This window comes from Neovison vison, chromosome 7 (genome assembly GCF_020171115.1).
Source record: "Neovison vison isolate M4711 chromosome 7, ASM_NN_V1, whole genome shotgun sequence".
NCBI classification, from domain to species: Eukaryota; Metazoa; Chordata; class Mammalia; order Carnivora; family Mustelidae; genus Neogale; species Neogale vison.
In genome coordinates, this window is record NC_058097.1 from 166,650,726 (window position 1) to 166,668,249 (window position 17,524).

The 17,524-nt window shown below is 47.9% G+C and overlaps 1 protein-coding gene across 9 annotated transcripts in view; it reads left to right on the plus strand.

Moving 5' to 3' along the window:
• The window catches only part of NAV2 (neuron navigator 2), a 397,014-nt gene that overhangs the window by 67,697 nt on the left and 311,793 nt on the right, over positions 1 to 17,524 (plus strand). The window lies entirely within an intron of this gene.

The following is a 17,524-nucleotide window of genomic DNA, read 5'->3' on the forward strand; positions in this document are numbered from 1 at the left end:
TGATTGTGCTCTTGAAAGATGCTACCAAAAAAGTCACAGCTGCTGCATGCACTTACAATATGTGAAAATACCTCAGCTGGTTCTTCATATAATGAGCTTATTTGTTCAAAAAATGGCACCTTGCTTTTCCTACTTCTTGAGTTATGTTTGGCCTGTCTAACTTCAAACTACTATTTTACGGTTTCTTTTAATGTGCTGTAACATTAGCAGACGTTATGCACCTTTGCTGTACTGTGTCGGGACCGTAGTTGCCTAATCCTTTCCTGGAATCTTTCTCCAACCAGACTGTTCTGGGAGAGCCCAGAGTTTCACACATTTTCTCTCCAAGCTACACCTGAGATGCCACTTGAGAATGTATCACAGGGAAAGGTGGGTCCTGGTGTGGACTGGCTAGCGTCCAGCTGCCAGACTTAGATGCTGCTAAGGGAAAAAAAAAAAAAAGAAAGAAAGAAAGAAAAGAAAAAGAATGACTTGGCAGGTAGGGAAAACGTGGAGCATCCCAAAGGATAGGTCTTCATGGCAGGTGGCTGTGGTAAGGGCTGGGATGTCCTCATTGCTTCAACATAGCTGCCTTTTTACCCTATGGAGGGAGCATTCCCCACTGTGGGTCAAAGGTCATCCTTTATTGGGTCTGTCTGGTTCTTTAGACCTGGGTCTCACTTTTCAAATGAACTGTGAGGACCACCCAAGGGTAGCTGTGGTCCTCCAGAGGACTCACCTACCGGGTGGGGGAGGGGCCACAGGAGCTCCAAGAACCAGCAAGCACTGGAGAGGCTGCAGTGGCTGTGTTTGTGGCCGCCACCCCTCCACCACCCGCCGCTCCACTGCCCTCAGACCCCAGGCAGGAATGGTGATGACAACTATTCCACACTCACATAGCCTTGGCTATCCTCAAGCACAGGCCTCAGCTTTTCTGCAGAATCCTGGAAAGCATTGGGCACACCATTAATTGAAACATTGCCTTTTGTCTGGTCACCGACTGACTGGGTGACTTACCAGTATCCGTTATTTGGTACTTACTGGGTGCAGAGCCCAGTGGTGGTTGGGAGGCTGTGCTCCTCAGGAAAGGCTTTGCTCTCTGATGATCCTTGGTTTGCATTCTAGCCTGGTCATTTGCTAATGTTCGAATCAGTTTTCCTCTTTCCCAAGTTGTGAAAAGATGAGATGAGACTACAGAAACAGGATCCAGCAGAGTCTGAAACACGGGTGTCTGGACTGGGAACAGTTGTTGTTTGATGATGATGACGACGATGATGATGATTTTCTCTCCTTTGTGCTGTTGGGTGAATGGTTCGGTCTTCTAATGAGCTTGGGGCAGATAAACCTTTCTTACCTTTGAATTATGAGCGGCCCTCAGGAGAAAGGAGCTCTCTGGGAACATCCTGGAAGTCAATTGCTTGTGAATAACTATCCCAGAATGTGGCTAGGGGGCCAGAGGTGCGTGTCTGAACTTTTTATCACTGATGCAGTTCAGTAAACATGAAGTCAGTTAACCCACAGCTTGAAAATTCACTCTTCTGATTGAGGAAGGGAACCAAACGTTTGAGTTTAGCTTCTATTTTGAGGCTAATTGGATCAAAATAAGGCCAAGAGTAATTAGAGGCAAAATTTGAATCTTTGCCTGTTAACTCTGCAGGGTAATGTCAGAAATGCACCTGCCCACCTAGGCTAGAAGGCAGTAGCCAGCAAATCCTATTTCTGTCTGAATCAGACCTGACAGGGTCAACCACGCCTTTGACGGAAATGAGAGGGGTTGACTGCTCAGGCCTAAAACACCCACTGGGAAGGATAAGCTTGAGGCACAACCCCAGAGCCTGACATGGGTGGTTCTGACATCCTTATCACCACTTGGTTCCCTTCTTTTAAGATTCTTCCAGCTTGGGCAGGGCAAGGAGAGGCGATGAGGCCCCTTCTGGAGCAGCTTATTATCTGAGAAGCAGCAGAGCCAAAGAATAGGGAGAGGAAAGGGCCTGAGAGCAGCCACCCTTGCAGCCTTACCTGTCCTGGGGCACAGAGCTAAGTGTTCCAGCCAGAGAGACCCGCAGTCCCAGCTCTGCACAGGAAGCGCTCTCGTGTGACCGAGGCCAGTTACATAGCCTCTTACTATGCAATTTGGAAAGAACTATAGTTGACAGGCAGTGCATGGTCACTCTTAGGATTAAAAGATGACCCCGTAGTGTTGCATATCTCCATGCATGAAGAAAAGACTCGACAGAAATATTCCCAGTGTTAAGGGGGCAGATTACCAGGGATTTTTTTGGGGGGGGGGGGGATCCTTACTTTTCTTTTTTCTTTTTAAAAGATTTTATTTATTTGACACAGAGAGAGATCACAAGTAGGCAGGGAGGCAGGCAGAGGGAGAGGGAGAAGCAGGCTCCCGGCTGAGCAGACAGCCCAATGCGGGCTCAATCCCAGGACCCTGAGACCATGACCTGAGCTAAAGGCAGAGGCTTAACCCACTGAGCCACCCAGGCGGCGCCCCCTTACTTTTCCTTATATTCTGGATTTTGCCAATGACCATGCATTATATTTATCAAGGAAAGATAAAGAAAGTACTGCTAAAAATAATCATTTTAATAGCTGATGTATGCTGAGCTTCTGCTTTACTCTTTATTCCACTTCATCCTCTCCATAATCCAGTGAAGTAGAAACTATTATTAGCTCCATTATTCAGATGAGGACGTTAAGGCTCAGGGAGTTAAGTGACCTTCCTAAGTTTCCAGGGTTAGAAACTGGTAGAACCTCTGCTTTGTCTGAAAGCAAAGGCTGTGCTTTGAGCTCCTGTATTGTAATAGGCTGGGTATGTCTTGGAGAGCAGCAGGCTCTTCTTCTGAATTCAGTGTATGATATAGGAGTATGCCTGTGCTGTACAGGGCTAGGTGTTTCTCTCTGTGGGTTGCTACCCGCTGTGTACCCCCTTTGCTCAGGGAGATGCTGTAATTGAGGTGGAAAGGAAAGGGAATGCAGCGAACAGGCCTGGATTGGGTCATTGCCCTTCAGTGTCCTGGAAAACACTTAATGGGGCCCTTCCTCAAAATGAAGGAGAGAGTGGCTTAGAATGAAGAATAATTGAGAATAATGATGATCAGGGAATGTGCCTCTGACCTTTGACCTTTCCCCCCTAGAGATCGGTCAAAGACCCCCTGGGCCCATCTGAAGCCAGGCTAACAAGCAGATTAAAAGAGGTCAGTGGGTTAAAGGGCCCTGGCTGGCTTTCTGCAGTTACATTGCTCCCTCCCAAAGGCAAGGATGCTGTGGACTCTGCAGGTCTGAGCCCCCAGGTTCTGTGTTTACCAGACTGTGGTTCTATAGCTCTGACTCATCTTTCTGTGCACAAACTGATTCTCCTCTTAATGACTTCTAGGGTTTTTGTTTTATTTTGTTTTCTGAATAAAGCTTGTTTACCACTCGTCTGGAGGTACTCCACTCTTCTGCTGAAAAATATCAGTCATTTCCACTCTTAGGGACTTCTAGAACTTTCTCCTGCTTTCCATTAATTATGACCGGCATAGATTTTACCAGTCTCCCAGGTACTGCAATCATGTCCATTTTCTATTAATTACAAAACATCTCCAGGGAAGAAATTCCATCCTTTCCTGAAGAAACCAGGTTGAAATACATAGGAATGTTTCCATATGCATTTCTGCTGTGGGTAATGAGTCATCATAACCTTGATACACTTTCCACAATTGAAACCAAAACATGTAAGGAAGGTTTGACTCTGGTTAATTACTGGGAAAATAAATAATTAAATATTGGAAAGGGAAGAAAGAAAAACCCTGAAAGTGGTAAGTGGCTTCCTTTAGATGACATTTGGAGGTAACACATTTTCCTTTATGTTTGTGTTAATAGAAACATAGAGATTTAGAATTGGTCCCCCTCTGGTGATGCAGCAGTCTTATATTACTTATGCAACTGTTTTTATGTGGACTCAACAAAAAATATATATATATTTTTTCCTTTTTTTGGTTTTGGACCTGGCTTCTGTCATATATTGCCAACTACCCAGAAGACGTGTGTGGCTAAGTTTTTCTTTCTAGGGTTGTCGGCTTGTCCAGGATGCGTGAACCAGACTGCCTCATACCCCTGGCTGGTGAGACATGGGGTCTTCCCAGGGTTTGTTCTTTTTGACTCAGATGTTGACGACGTGATGTCATAGGAGATGTGCGCAGGGAGACTGGGAGATCGGGAAATGAGATGAGGGGTTAGAATGAGTGGGCCGAGTGTGTTTAAATGGGAAACAAGAAAGTGTGATGGAGATATCTGGGAAGGCTGGGAGGTAGGAGCGGATAGTCTTTGCCACCAAAGATCCTCACTGCACATGGTCATGACGCCGTGTATGGGACAGGAGTAAGCACCTGCAGTAGACGGGATCTTTGTCATTGTGAGCGAAGGACTGCTTGCTCCCAGGGAACATGGTAGGACCTAAGCAGAAACAAATCTATAGGAAGGCAGGTGCTGCCAACAGGGACTTCCCCATCTCCAGTGCCTCCTCTCTGCAGAGGGTCCAGGGGTGAGCCTCAGTCCTCAGTTGTAGCTCCTATTAGCATCTCTGGCCCTGTTCTGAAGTTTCCAGAGTTGGGACTGCAGACTGAGTTCCTGGTCAGAAACCGTTTGTGGATTCCTGCTCACTAGTGAATGAAGTCTGACTCCTCCGTGGCACTCAAGGCCAGCAGAATTTTAAATCTGACTGTGCGGGGCCTCCATACAGAAGTTGTTCGTTCCAGTCAGCAGGGTCAGCCCCATGATTTAACGCTTTCCCTGCTCCCTGGGACTAAACGCTTCCTCCATCTGTCCAGGTGCTGTCCTCTCTCCCAAAGCTCAACCCAAGTTCTCTTTCTTCTGGGAAGCCCTGCCTGACCACACCACCTCCTGGGCCCTCTGACAGGCAGTAGTGCTAGCCCACCTGGGGTCCCACACCGCCCTAAATCCTGAGTGATGTGTGTTGCCAGAGCAGACATTAGGGGCATACAAACTCGGTCCCCTCCCAGCTCAGCCACTGACTGCAGTGCGCCCTTTAGCAAGTACTAACTCATCTCTCTGAGTCTTTTTCTTCATGGCCATGATAACTGAGGGCTTCTTGGGCTTGTTTGATAAAATGGATGTCTTTTGAGCGGCACCCAGCCCATAGTAAGTGCTCAATAAACGTGAGATTTTGTTATGACGATGATGGTACAGTCATTTATTCAATACATATCAATGTCATTACTGATGAAACGTTTATTACATACCAGAGGAAGCTCTGCTAAACCAAAAGAAATTTTTGCATGCATGGAACTGGTACAGGCTCCCCGCTGTCTGTAGTAGGGTGTCCCAGTGAAACCTTGCGGCAAAAATGATGTAAAGTGAAGAGGCACTTGTCATTACTTTGGATGGACCTTTTTGTGAATGTTCCCCAACCCAAAAGACAACCTGTCTTAGGCCTTTTCTGATACCTTAGGACACATCTTGCTCTTAGATACACAGAATAAACCCAGATAGGGCAAAGAAGCTCCCAGACACAGTTCAAAGCTGTGGGACTTGATGCTGAGAGGCTGAGTGTAGTTCCCACGTAGGGAGCTTGGCGGCGCCACTTGCTGCTAGGGAGCCTCAAGGCCTCTGGGAGGGCTCCCTGCAGAACAAATGCAGAGTGCTATTTTTGCTTTTTGCCTTTTTTCCTGAAAGTGAGAAACTTCTTCAAATATTTTCTTGGTTAGTGAAAACAGGTACTAATGTAGGTGTTTCATAAAAGTAAAGTGCCATAACATGAACCTTCTAGAAGTAGGAGATACCTACCTGTATTTTAGTGGAGGAATCAGACAATAATGGCTCAGTGGGTTAAGCCTCTGCGTTCAGCTCAGGTCATGATCTCAGGGTCCTGGGATCGAGCCCTGCATTGGGCTCTCTGCTCAGCAGGGAGCCTGCTTCCCGCTGCCCCCAACACCGCCTGCCTCTCTGCCTACTTGTGATCCCTCTCTGTCAAATAAATAAAATCTTAAATATATATATATGTATATATGTATATATATATATATTTCTTTCCTATGGTGCTGGGTGCAAAGAGAAAATATATATTCCTTTTGTATAGTGCTGGGTGCTGGAGAAAAATACAGCAGGATAAGGATAGGGAGTCTGAGAGAGGTCACTGTTTAATATAGGGTGGTTGAGGAAGGCTTCACTGCAAATGTGACATGACTGTAAGCATTACTATCACTCCTCAGGGAGGCATTGTAAGTATGTGCCTGTATCATTTATTATCCAAGCCAGGATACTTCTGAGAGGGAAAGGGGATGCTATCCATCATTGCAGCAGGATATGGGAGTAAACCAGGCCTGTCCTGGGCAAAGTGAGATGCTTTTATGGTTAAACTTGCTTATTCCAAATATAGAGATGGGCTAAAAAGATAATGTGGTGTCAGACAGACCTAGATTCACATCCTGGGTTCTGTTACTTTCTAGCTGTGAGATCTTGGGTGAATCATTTAATCTCTTTATGTGTCAGTTCCCTCATCTGTTATGCATATGTAATGGGGTTTTTGTGAGAATTAAATGAGGTGAGGCAAGTAAAGCATTCAGTGTGGGACCTGACGCCTCACAAGCCATCAATAAAAATTCATTACCATCATCATCATCACCACCACCACCAAGGGCAAATATTATTCTTTTTCATATCTTTCACTGTGCCTGGGAAGGGGTTAGGGATATGCAAAGTGGGTTTGTTAATGTTAGGGTTGGAAAATTAGCTAAGCAGTGCACTTGGGAGGTGACCTGACTTGGTCTGGCAAATAATTGCTTATACCCATACACATAGAGAGTAAGACTCACGATGCTTGGATGTTGGACTCAAAGCTTAGATGGGGTTGGGGGTGTGGTTCATGCCAGGCAGCCACAGGAAGAGTTAGACAGTCAAGTCTAGGACTAACAGTCTTGGAAAGTTCGATCAGGAGGGAGCCCATGACCGTGGCCCTCAACAATCCATTTCACAATGGAGGAACCGGAGAGATGAAATGACATACCCAAGGTCTCCTGGCCTGCATCCGGTTTTAATGCCTCTGCCATTACCCACCTGGCATACTGGTCTAACAAAGATTACACAGAACAGGAAAGGGGAGCACTTAGAATTCCACCTGGGAAAGCCATGTTTCTTTGGAAATGGGCCACAGATGATGTAACCCTGCCATATCCCATTACCTAGTACTTGGCTAATCTTGGTACGAAACTTGTTTTGGTGAAACTTGAGTCTGGAGAAGTCGAGTAAAGTACTTACTTTCTCACTGTTGAATACCTACTAGACCTGGACTAACATTTAATCTAAAGAGTAAGGTGATATTTCCTAAGATAGCAGTGAGTTCATGTTCTGAAATTAAATAAACTGAGTTTATTGTGTCGGTTGGCTTTTGTGTGTGTGTGTGTGCGTGCACGCGCACACACACGCACGCGCTAACTGTGGTAGTAAATGTTCTCTCTGCAAAGTAACTTCTGGCTGCTGTTTGGGGAAGAGTGGGGAGCTCTAGACACAGAAGGTTTTATTTATTTTTTTTTAAAGATTTTATTTATTTATTTGACAGAGAGAGATCACAAGTAGGCAGAGAGGCAGGCAGACAGAGAGAGAGGAGGAAGCAGGCCCCCTGCTGAGCAGAGAGCCCGATGCGGGACTCGATCCCAGGACCCTGAGATCATGACCTGAGCCGAAGGCAGCGGCTTAACCCACTGAGCCACCCAGGCGCCCCATAGACACAGAAGGTTTTAGACCTTAGAAGTTGTCTTACTGCTTCCCTGGTTAGGCCCTATTGCAAGCTGAGCCAAAAAGGGGGTCCCCTTTTGAATAAATCAATTTCGGACCCAGGACAATTTGGGGACCACTACTAGGTTTTTCCTCCATTGCATTTCTGAATACATGCTAAACACTCTCTACTCTACCTCCTCTCCAAGATGCTTTTCACTCGGTAAAGGATGGCTGCCTTCCTACTTACACCAGGTAAGGAGGAGAAAAGTTCTATTCATGGACAGCAAGCAGGTCATCAAAGAAAAAGAGCACGGATATCGTGAGATAATGCTAGGAGATCGGAGTTTGGTGCATTCTCCTTTCACTTAGTTCCTGGAAGTTTCCTGTAAGAAAATGGAGATTGACATATGACTGAAATAGGCTTCTTCAAGGAGACAGAGTTTCCAGGCCATATATGGTGCAGTTCCAGGAGATTTCAGGAGCTAAACCCCATTGATTATGTCTTCATAGTAGCCATTGTGGATAAAGAATCTCATTCCCCATGCCCCCTCTTGGATTCAGCTTACCTTAACTCTGCAGACACCTATTAAAGCATAAGCCCTGGTCGGGGGGTGGGAGGGTTGGGGGGCATAGCAATTGACTCCCTGTCATCTTTGCATTCCCCACCCCTCCACAGCACCGGGCACACACTGTGTGTTCAGTAAATGGGGCAATTCTGACATCACCATTCTGATTTTTCAACGTAACGCAAAGTTTAATCACCTAAAATGCTGGCTTGTTCGCTGGAAGGTTAATGAAATCACTCGAGCGAGCCTGAGCAGTAGCTGGCAAGGGTTCCTGGGCACCGGTCCAGGGTGCAGTCTGGCTCCCTTGCAGCAGAGGTCCACTCCAGACCCAGTGCTTGAGTGTTTCTGGGTTTGTAGCTGCTTGGGATGTGTAAGACCAGTGGCAGTTACCGTAAGAGATTCCCGCCGGGGTGGCTCCTAGGAGGCTCCCAAGAGGGATCCTGCCTGGGGAACACAAGGGACATGGAGATCCACCTTATACCTTCCAAGGAGGAGGTCTTCTGTTTCTTCTCCTCCACCCTCTTTCATGCATGTGCGCACACACACACAGGGACACACATCACAAGGTCTTTACTTACGGTCCTCAGAAACTGAGGTTCTGGACTGAAGTCTGGAGCAAAGACAGGACGTTTGTATCGAAGTTAAGCTAACATGAGGCCCAGGTAGGTGAGGCTTTTACTGGGTGTCCCAGGCCGGTAGCTGCTGATTGAAGGTGGGGTTCACGTACCCGGTACCAGATGTGAGGTATCACTGTGCTCGGGCAGCAGAGGAGTGTGGGAATCTGGTTGATTCTGAAAGTTAATGTCGCATTCGGAAGAAGAAGCACGGCAGCCTGTTCCACCTGCCCTTTGTTGAATTTCCAGCCCAGGACTGCTGGAATGGTGATTTTTCCACTTGCTCCGGGCTGTCGGCATTTGGTGTGTCCCAGGTGCTGTGTTCAGTTCTTGGAAATGCAAAGATGATGGAGATGTCCTAGCTTTTGTCCCACAGTTTATGCCTCAGTGGGCCTTTCTGGACAGAGTAAAGCCAAAGCTGCGATGTTGGCATGGGAAAGGCATTCCTTGGGTAGGGGTGCTGTCGTGGAGGCAGAATCAACAAGCCTGGCCAGCTAATTGTCAGGGGCTCGCAAACAAGAAGAGGGGTTTGAAGATTCTTGAGACTTTTAGCCTGGGAAATTTGGATTATGGCACGTGTCACTGAGGGGAGTCAGAGACTCAGGAGGAGGAGGTTGGAAAGACGGGAACGAGACACGGCAGGTCGGTTTGGCAGGACCAGGCTGGAGGCCATTTATATCGTTTTCAGGTTGTATTGAACGTTTCTCTAAACTGTGGTCTGCACTATGCAAGGGGATGGGAATGCAACAGAAATCAAGACCGTGCCCTCATCCCTTCTCCTTCCTAGGAACAGAGACAAGTAGCCTTTATTCACCTGGAGAAGCCCCTTTTTGGTAAGCACCTTGTAACTCCCCAACTCCAGGACTTCTGATACATTCTAAAGAACATGACTTAGCCCTGAGTCCAAAGGAAGGCTTCCTGCCTTCTCTCCCATGAGTGCATCACAGGGTGAAGCTGATGTAACTTACCCCCTTGACTCCCAGGTGGAGGTACTTAACAGATAGGAAAAGGGGGCCAGAGGTGCCTATACCCCAGAAGTGAAGGAGACGTCAGGGAGCCTAATTTCTGCCTTTGAACCCCCCCCCCAGGAAGTTGGGGCCCCTTAAGAGTACTGATCTCTGCCAGGTCAGATTAGACACTGCATCTCCTATAGGGGTGGAGAGGGAAGCCAGAAATACTGATAGTGCTTCCTCTTCGGGGAATCCAAGTGGGATCCTGGGAAAGAGAGAAAAGGGGAGAATTTCCTCAGCATCCTCCCTGCCATCAAGCTCTTAACAGACTAGCTGGGGAGGCCAGACTAACACAGGGGGAGCGCATGTCTGCAAGTTACCGAGTGAGGACCGTGTGCCAGCTGTTTGCATGCAGAGGGAAATAGGGCATGCTGCGGTCTGAAGCAGGACCTAGGGATCATCCAAAGGGGAGATCAGAGGGACACAGCCTGTATGGGGCATTGATTCTGGAAACCAAAAGAACTTGGTCCAAATCATTACTTGTCTGAGCTTCAGTTTCTGTATCCGGAAGGTTTGCATGCAGAGGGAAACAGGGCATGCTGCGGTCTGAAGCAGGACCTAGGGATCAGCCAAAGGGGAGATCAGAGGGACACAGCCTGTATGGGGCATTGATTCTGGAAACCAAAAGAACTTGGTCCAAATCATTACTTGTCTGAGCTTCAGTTTCTGTATCCGGAAGGTTGGTGGAATCTTGTCCTGCCAGGGAGGTCAGAAATCTTAAAGAGCTGTGTACGTGAGAGCATGTGACAGCCTACCTAGCGAGGGTCTCGCACACAGCAAGGACTGCGAAAGTGGGGCTTCTCCAACTCCAGACACAGCCAGCAGGGGGTCCTTGGGGAAGCCTCACAGATCTAGAACTTGCTGCCGGACTTGCAGAGGGAGCAGAATGTGGAGCGGGAGAAAGGAAGGGTTGCAACTGGGCGAATGGCAAGTGTAAAGGCTCACATTTTCTTGATTTTATGAAATTTCTTTCACAAGTGATTGGATGAGAGGATTATGAGTGAGACCACCTGGTTTTCCCAGCTCAGAGAGAGAGGACTCACTCTCTTCTCCTCAAAGGAACCAGGATACCAGTCTCGCTTTTTTTTTTTACTTTCTCCATTCTAAGCAGTGTGGTTCCAAGGACAATTTCACATGAATATTTCAAATTTAATATGTCCCAGATGTGGTGCTAACTAACCCCTCGGACCATCTCCCCATCTCGCTGTCTGCGCTTGTGTAACCCAGGCTTTCTCAGCCTCGGAGCTATAGCCATTTGGGGCCCAATAATTATTTGTCACTGGGGCTGTTTGGGGCGATGTGGGTTGTGGAGCAGCATTCATGGCTTCTACCCATTACAGAATATTTAGTAGCAACCCCTAGTGGTGACAATCAGAAGTGTCTCCATGAATTTCCAGCATCGCTGGGGTTGAGAAGAACCACAGCAGCCAAGGTCCTGACATTTATGAGCTGCTCAAGTTCAAAGCATACTTCCTCACTGGAATCCTCGATTCCTCCTTTTCCTGTACACCTCCTCTCTCTTTTGTATCCTCTTTGCCTACTCCCCGGCCTCAGGCTGCACCATCTTGCCTTGACCTTACTAAGTCTTTCCCGCTAGGGGAGTGCACCTGTGCTATTCCCTTGACCTGCGTCCTCTTCTCACGTGTCACATGACTGCGTCTTTCCTATCCATTGGTTCTCAGCCTGGTGGAGCTCCTTCGTAGAGACCTCCCCGACCCAGCCGTCTATCTCATAGGTATCCCCTTCAAAATCTCAGTCCCTTGCTTTCTCCTGCAAACACCTCTCTCAGTAATCTGCCGTCTCCTTCATCAGGTTGCTGGTCTCCGTGAAGACAAGAATCATGCTTGACTGTTTTTACACGTGTCTCCACTACCAGGCTCAAGACAGGTACCCGTCATGCGTGGACTAAATAAATGAATTAAGAAAGAGAGATGCCATTAATCTTATTTTAAAATTGATAATAGCACATCTCTGGAATTAGACTTCTGATAAAATAAGGAATATGCCCATTTTCTTCTTTGAATGACAGTCTCAGGACTGTCGGCAAATGCCTGATAAGGAGTAGCTGCCAGAGGGTGCCTGGGTGGCTCCGTCGGTCAGGTGTTTGCCTTCGGCTGTGGTCCTGGTTTTGGAGTCCTGGGATCGAGCCCCACGTCAGGATCCCAGCTCAGTGGGGCGTCGTCTTCTCCCTCTCCCTCTGCTCTTCCCCCTGCTCATGCTCTCTTGCTCACTCTCAAATAAATAAAATCTTTAAAAAAAATGTAACTGCCAGAGAAATAATTATTGAATAAGTGAATCACTTACTCTTGTATAGTAAGAATTTATGTAATAAATATCACGTGAATGCATTACGATGAACATAAACAGACTTTAAGCAAGTAGCTGAAACCCCCATGATCATTCTTTGGCCTTCGCAGACCTTTATAGGGAAGGTTTGCTCCCCCCATCCTCACACTTAACTCCTAAGGTCTAAGACACTGACGCTATTTTCAGACATTACTGGAGCTAGAACGTACAAATGGAGTACCGCCTGGCCCACAGGACATGTTCCCTGCATGTTTGTTGACTCGAGTGGAGTCAAGGTACTGAAAAGAAAGAGAAGAGAATTAGGTGAGTTGGGGTCCAGGGAGGTGTACTCATCAGGAACTCAGCAGGTCTTAATCAGAGGCAGACGAATTTCATAACCCCTGAGAATTTACTGTCCAACGGGTGAGGTGCAGACTTTGGACACAGGACAGCATATAAGTATATCAAACAGCACCGTACTGTTTTAAATATCTTCTCAGTTGCTTTGAATCAGCATTAGGGCCTTTTTTCTTCTCTCTGGACCAGACCCTGCTGCAAGAAGCATGGAGAAGTAATGAAGATTCTTTACATTCTCAGACTGCTTTCTGGGAATCCTGCAAAGTCCTGACTTCTTCTCTGATTACTCTTCTCATGGCTGAGTTCAAGAGCATTTTGCAAACCCGGACTTTGAATCTGGGAAAATGCTTTATGACCATTTTTATGACCTCAAAGCAACCCACTAAGGCAAGTTATTTCCCTGTCTTTGCCAAAGGGGAAAAACCAAGGGCCTGGTAAATTGCCCAGGATCTCCCAGGCTCAGATGCTCACTTGTGGGCCGGCCCTCATACAATCAGCCACATGCCGGCTCCTTCCATTAGACGTGCCTTGGCTGCTCTGGGAAGGGCCTGTCAGCAACCTCAGCCCACATTTCCATGGACCTCATGGTCTTCCTCAGGAAGGGGGAAGGCCCATTTCAGAGAACTATATACTGTTAAAGCTGTAAGTTTTCAGTGCAAAGTTCTAGTCCAAACCAATCCTTCTATACTTGGGCCAACTGAAATCCAGAGAGGGAAAGTGATTTGCTTAAGGTCACAACCCAGAGTCTCTTGACTTCCAGCCCAGAGCATTTTTTATTCCAACACAGTTGTCTCTTATTAGAAAAGTGTCCTCAGCACCCATGAGGTTTCATTTCTTAGGGACAGGATAGTGCAGTGAGAAGAGAAAGGGCTGAATTTTGGATTTGGGGCTTATTGTTGTTTGTTTGTTTGCTTGTTTGTTTGTTTGAGAGGTAGTTATGTCACTAAGGGCAATGGTTAAAGCGAGGCCTCTGGAGCCAGCCTGACTTGGTTCCCAGCCCAGCCCAGCTTGTTCACCGTGTACCTTGCTTCATCCGTCTGGGCCTCAGTTATTCTCATCTGTGAAATGGGGATAATCACTGTTCCTCCTTAGTGCTGAGGCTTAAATGGGTTAATATATGTAAAGGTCTCAGACCAACCCCTGGCACAGTGTAAGGACTGCAAAATGCTGCTGTTGTCATGGTGCAGATCCCAGCCGCGTACTGGCTGTGTGACCCTGGGCAAGTTATCTGACCTCTCTGAGCCTCAGATTCCTCCAGGAATGATTTTGGCTTAGCAGGATTGTTGAGTAGACTAGCGGCCATGTATATGGAGGCACCAGCCCGCCTGGGACATGCTGAGACAACGGCCAGATCTTTTGCTGCCTCCCAAGTGGTGAGGAGGAGACTGGGCTTGTGCGGCGGTCCACACGGTGTCTGCACCCAAGTTGGTGCTTAAGGAACCCAAGTTCCTTTTACTATTTGCAAAAGGAAGGACTATTAGTGTTGGTCTGCTGCTGCTTCTGAGGAAGACCTTTCACTTCAGTGACATTTGATTAAAAAGAATATGTATTTTCTCTGGGTTAAAAGGTACTGAGCACTTACTAGGTGGCAAGCCCCATTCTGTGCCTTACATGCATCATCTCATTTACTCCGCGTAATAGTCCCATGACGTTAGTGCTATTATTATCCCCACTGTATACATAAGGATATGAAATCCCCAAGATGGTAACTTACCCTGAGTCCCATCGTTAATGAGAAGGGGAACTACACTATTGCACCCAGATCAATCTGGCCTGAAAAATCTATACTCTTAACCACTCACTGCTAGGAATTCTGCCAGGCCCTGGTTCTACAATCCCAGGCCTGAAGGGGTTGACGCCACTCCCACCAAGGACACCAGAGGAGGATGGGCACCCCTCCCGAGTTAACCATTACCACCTCACCAGCTGCCAGATGAAGAGGGCAAGCAAAGGAACCCCTCCCCTTACCACTCCTCCCCCCACCCCACACACCACACACACCAATTGGCTGCAGCCTGTACATGCCAAGCCCGCCAAGTTCCCTTCCCAGCCAGTTGCAGAGCCCATGGGAAGCCACCACTGGCATCCAGGTCTCTGGGCCTGGTGCTGGGCAGGAAGAAGCTGTGTCTGGAGCTTCTCAAAGGCCCATCTTCATCTGCAGAGGAGAGAGACCCCATCCCATTGCTGTTGGTGAACACACGCAGTAGCAGAACTGGGGTGCTGCAGAGTTCTTTCCTGACCTTAGAAAGCGTTCCCGAGTAAGAACATCTGTGACTTTCTTAAGATAGGTAAGAGTTTGGGGCAAGCGGAGTGGTTTGGGTTCGAAGCCTGGGCTGTTTCCATGCATACAGCAGCCACCCAGGCCTCCTGGAGGAGAGTCAGCTGGAAAGAGCAGAGCTGAGGGCAGTGGTCTGTCTGTGTGGAAAGCACGTGGGCCTTGGGATGGCCTCCTTCTGATTCCAGCTCTGCTGTGCACTGGTTACCCAGCTCTGGGCCTCATTGACTCTCCTCTAGTATGGAGATGGTCAGTCTTTCCCCCCTAAGAATTCTAGCGGATACTGTAGAGGCCTTAGGAGAGCAGAGACACTGACACAGTGCTGAGCCCATAGGAGATGCTTTGCAGGTGTCCATCTTCTGTTATCCCTGTATAGCCTTGCTGCTGTGCCCACATGAGGGAAGGACTGCGGTGGGGATGGGGTGGGGGGTGCCTGTTCTTCATAGGCATGGCGAATTCCTACACCTGAGTGGTGGTGGGAGATGATTCAGTTCAAAGAATGAAGGGAGGCCTCCCTTTCTGCCTGACTCCCTAACACACACCTACTTAGGTCCAGGTCGCAGGCTTTAGGAACCTCCATATCCTGATATTCCCGCCTGCCATCCATCCCTTAGTCACTTCCCTTTGCTCTGTAAGTTCTTCTGGAAGCCCGAGCCCTCACTGCCAGGTGGCGTCTGGTCCTAAGCCTTGGGGAGCATGGTCCCCTCTCAGTGCCACGCCCAACACTGTGGTCTGCTGAGGGGCACAGGACTCTTTAACAAGAACAATTTTCCAGAACCACTGAAGACCCGGGTTCTGCTGCCTGGGAGGCACCTCAGGTTTCCGGAGGGACGGAGTAAATAAAGCCTTCCATCTCCCCTGCTGCCACCCCTCTGCTGCTCTTTGAGGAAGCTGGGAAGCAGAGGCCTTCTCTGCAAGCTTGCCAGCCGTTAGGGAACTCGGCCTCTGCCGGGATGCAGACTCTGGTTTATGTCTCCCTCTGGGACTTCTCTTCTTTATTCAGGACTTCCGGCTTCATTAATAGGTACCTTTAATACTCTTATCTCAGCACGCCTTCTGGGTTTACTGAAGCACAATGCCAGAGCACATTCCTCCTTGGAAGTTACAGTTTGTTCTGGGGAGGTTTCGGGCTCTTAACTTTGAAACCACCAAGTTAGAATGGGCTCCAATTATGGAGGCAGGGAGAGGCAGAGGAAGACAGGGTGCGCCTGAGAGTTTGTTTTTGAGTGAGCCATTTTCTGTAATAAGGATGGGGAGGCTGCCCTGAGCTTGTCTTAATGCGTATTTGTTTTAAAGATTTTATTTATTTGTCAGAAAGAGAGAGAGCGTGCACACAAGCCGGGGGGGCGGCAGGCAGAGGGAGAAGCAGCCTCCTCACTGAGAAGGGAGCCCGATGAGGGGACTTGACCCTAGGACCCTGAGATCATGACCTGAGCCAAAAGCAGACACTCAACCAACTGAGCCACCCAGGCGTCCTGCCTTAATGTATATTTTATCTAACAATTAGTTATTGTTACATTTGAAGATGTTTGTTGTCTGTCTCTGCTTTAGCGCTAGTGGCTGTATGTACATTCCTTCTGACTTTCGTAATGATTGAGTGTAGGAAAGCCAACCAAATCAGGTAGAATTCCAGTCAAGTCATAATTTATTTCTTCAGGAAGCTTTGATTCAGTGCTGAAGTGTGCTCAGTCTTTACTGGTTGCTTTTCCTCACTTTCTTGGGTCTCCCCTATCATCACCTGTCCCAAGTCTCTTGCACCTGGATTTTAACACTGGCCAAGTACTTGGGCTCCCTACTTCCACTCCTGGCCCCAAACCTCCATCCATCCTTCCCACAGGTGGCCAGAGTGACCTTTGGAAAACTTAGATCATGTTGGTCCCCACTTAAACCTCCCTGGCACTGCCCCTTGTATATAGACTAAACTCAGCTCCCCCATCATGGCTTGGGAGGTCCAACACCATCTGACCCTGACCCTGCCACCTGATATTTTGTCCTGTGAGGGCAGGGACTGGGGACTCCTTTCTGATCTTTTCACAATTGCTGGCCCTTTGCCACCTCCAGGCCTTTGTCTGGGCTCTTCCCTGACCCCGAATATTCTCACCGAGCTTTTCATGTGATACTTCTCATCGTAGTCTCCGATAAGTCTCCTTGACCCCGCCTCCAGTCACTCAGCCACGAGCTCACATCACTCTCTGCCCTTCCACGTGCACTGAAATTGTCCTTTATCAATGAATGTATTAACTTGTTTATCATCCGTCTCACTCAACTTGTGGGTAAGTTCCATACCTTCAGGGACATCTGTGATTTTCTGCTGAATTCCCAGTACCTAGTACAGTAGCTGATCCAAAGCTAAGGCCTAATACATATTTGTCAAATGAATGAGTGACTGAACAAACAGGCAAACTCCTCGAGCGGAGTCTTCTGAAATGAACACCTGTGTCTGCAATTGTGGGAGGCTTCCTTCTTCCCTCACCCACGCCAGCAAGGCTTCCTCCCCCACCAACCATTAGGATTCTCCACCAAGTGTACTGTTGTTACATTGGTTACATTGAATCGCCGTGACTTTCTCACATTGTGTCTCTTGCATGCTCTCAGATGCTGGTTTCATGGATAGGCTTTGTAGCTGCTGAAGAACCCAATGGGATTGCTTTATGTAGCACGTGTGGCCTCACCCTCCAAAAAACATTTGTGAGTCAAGGTGTTATTTATAGT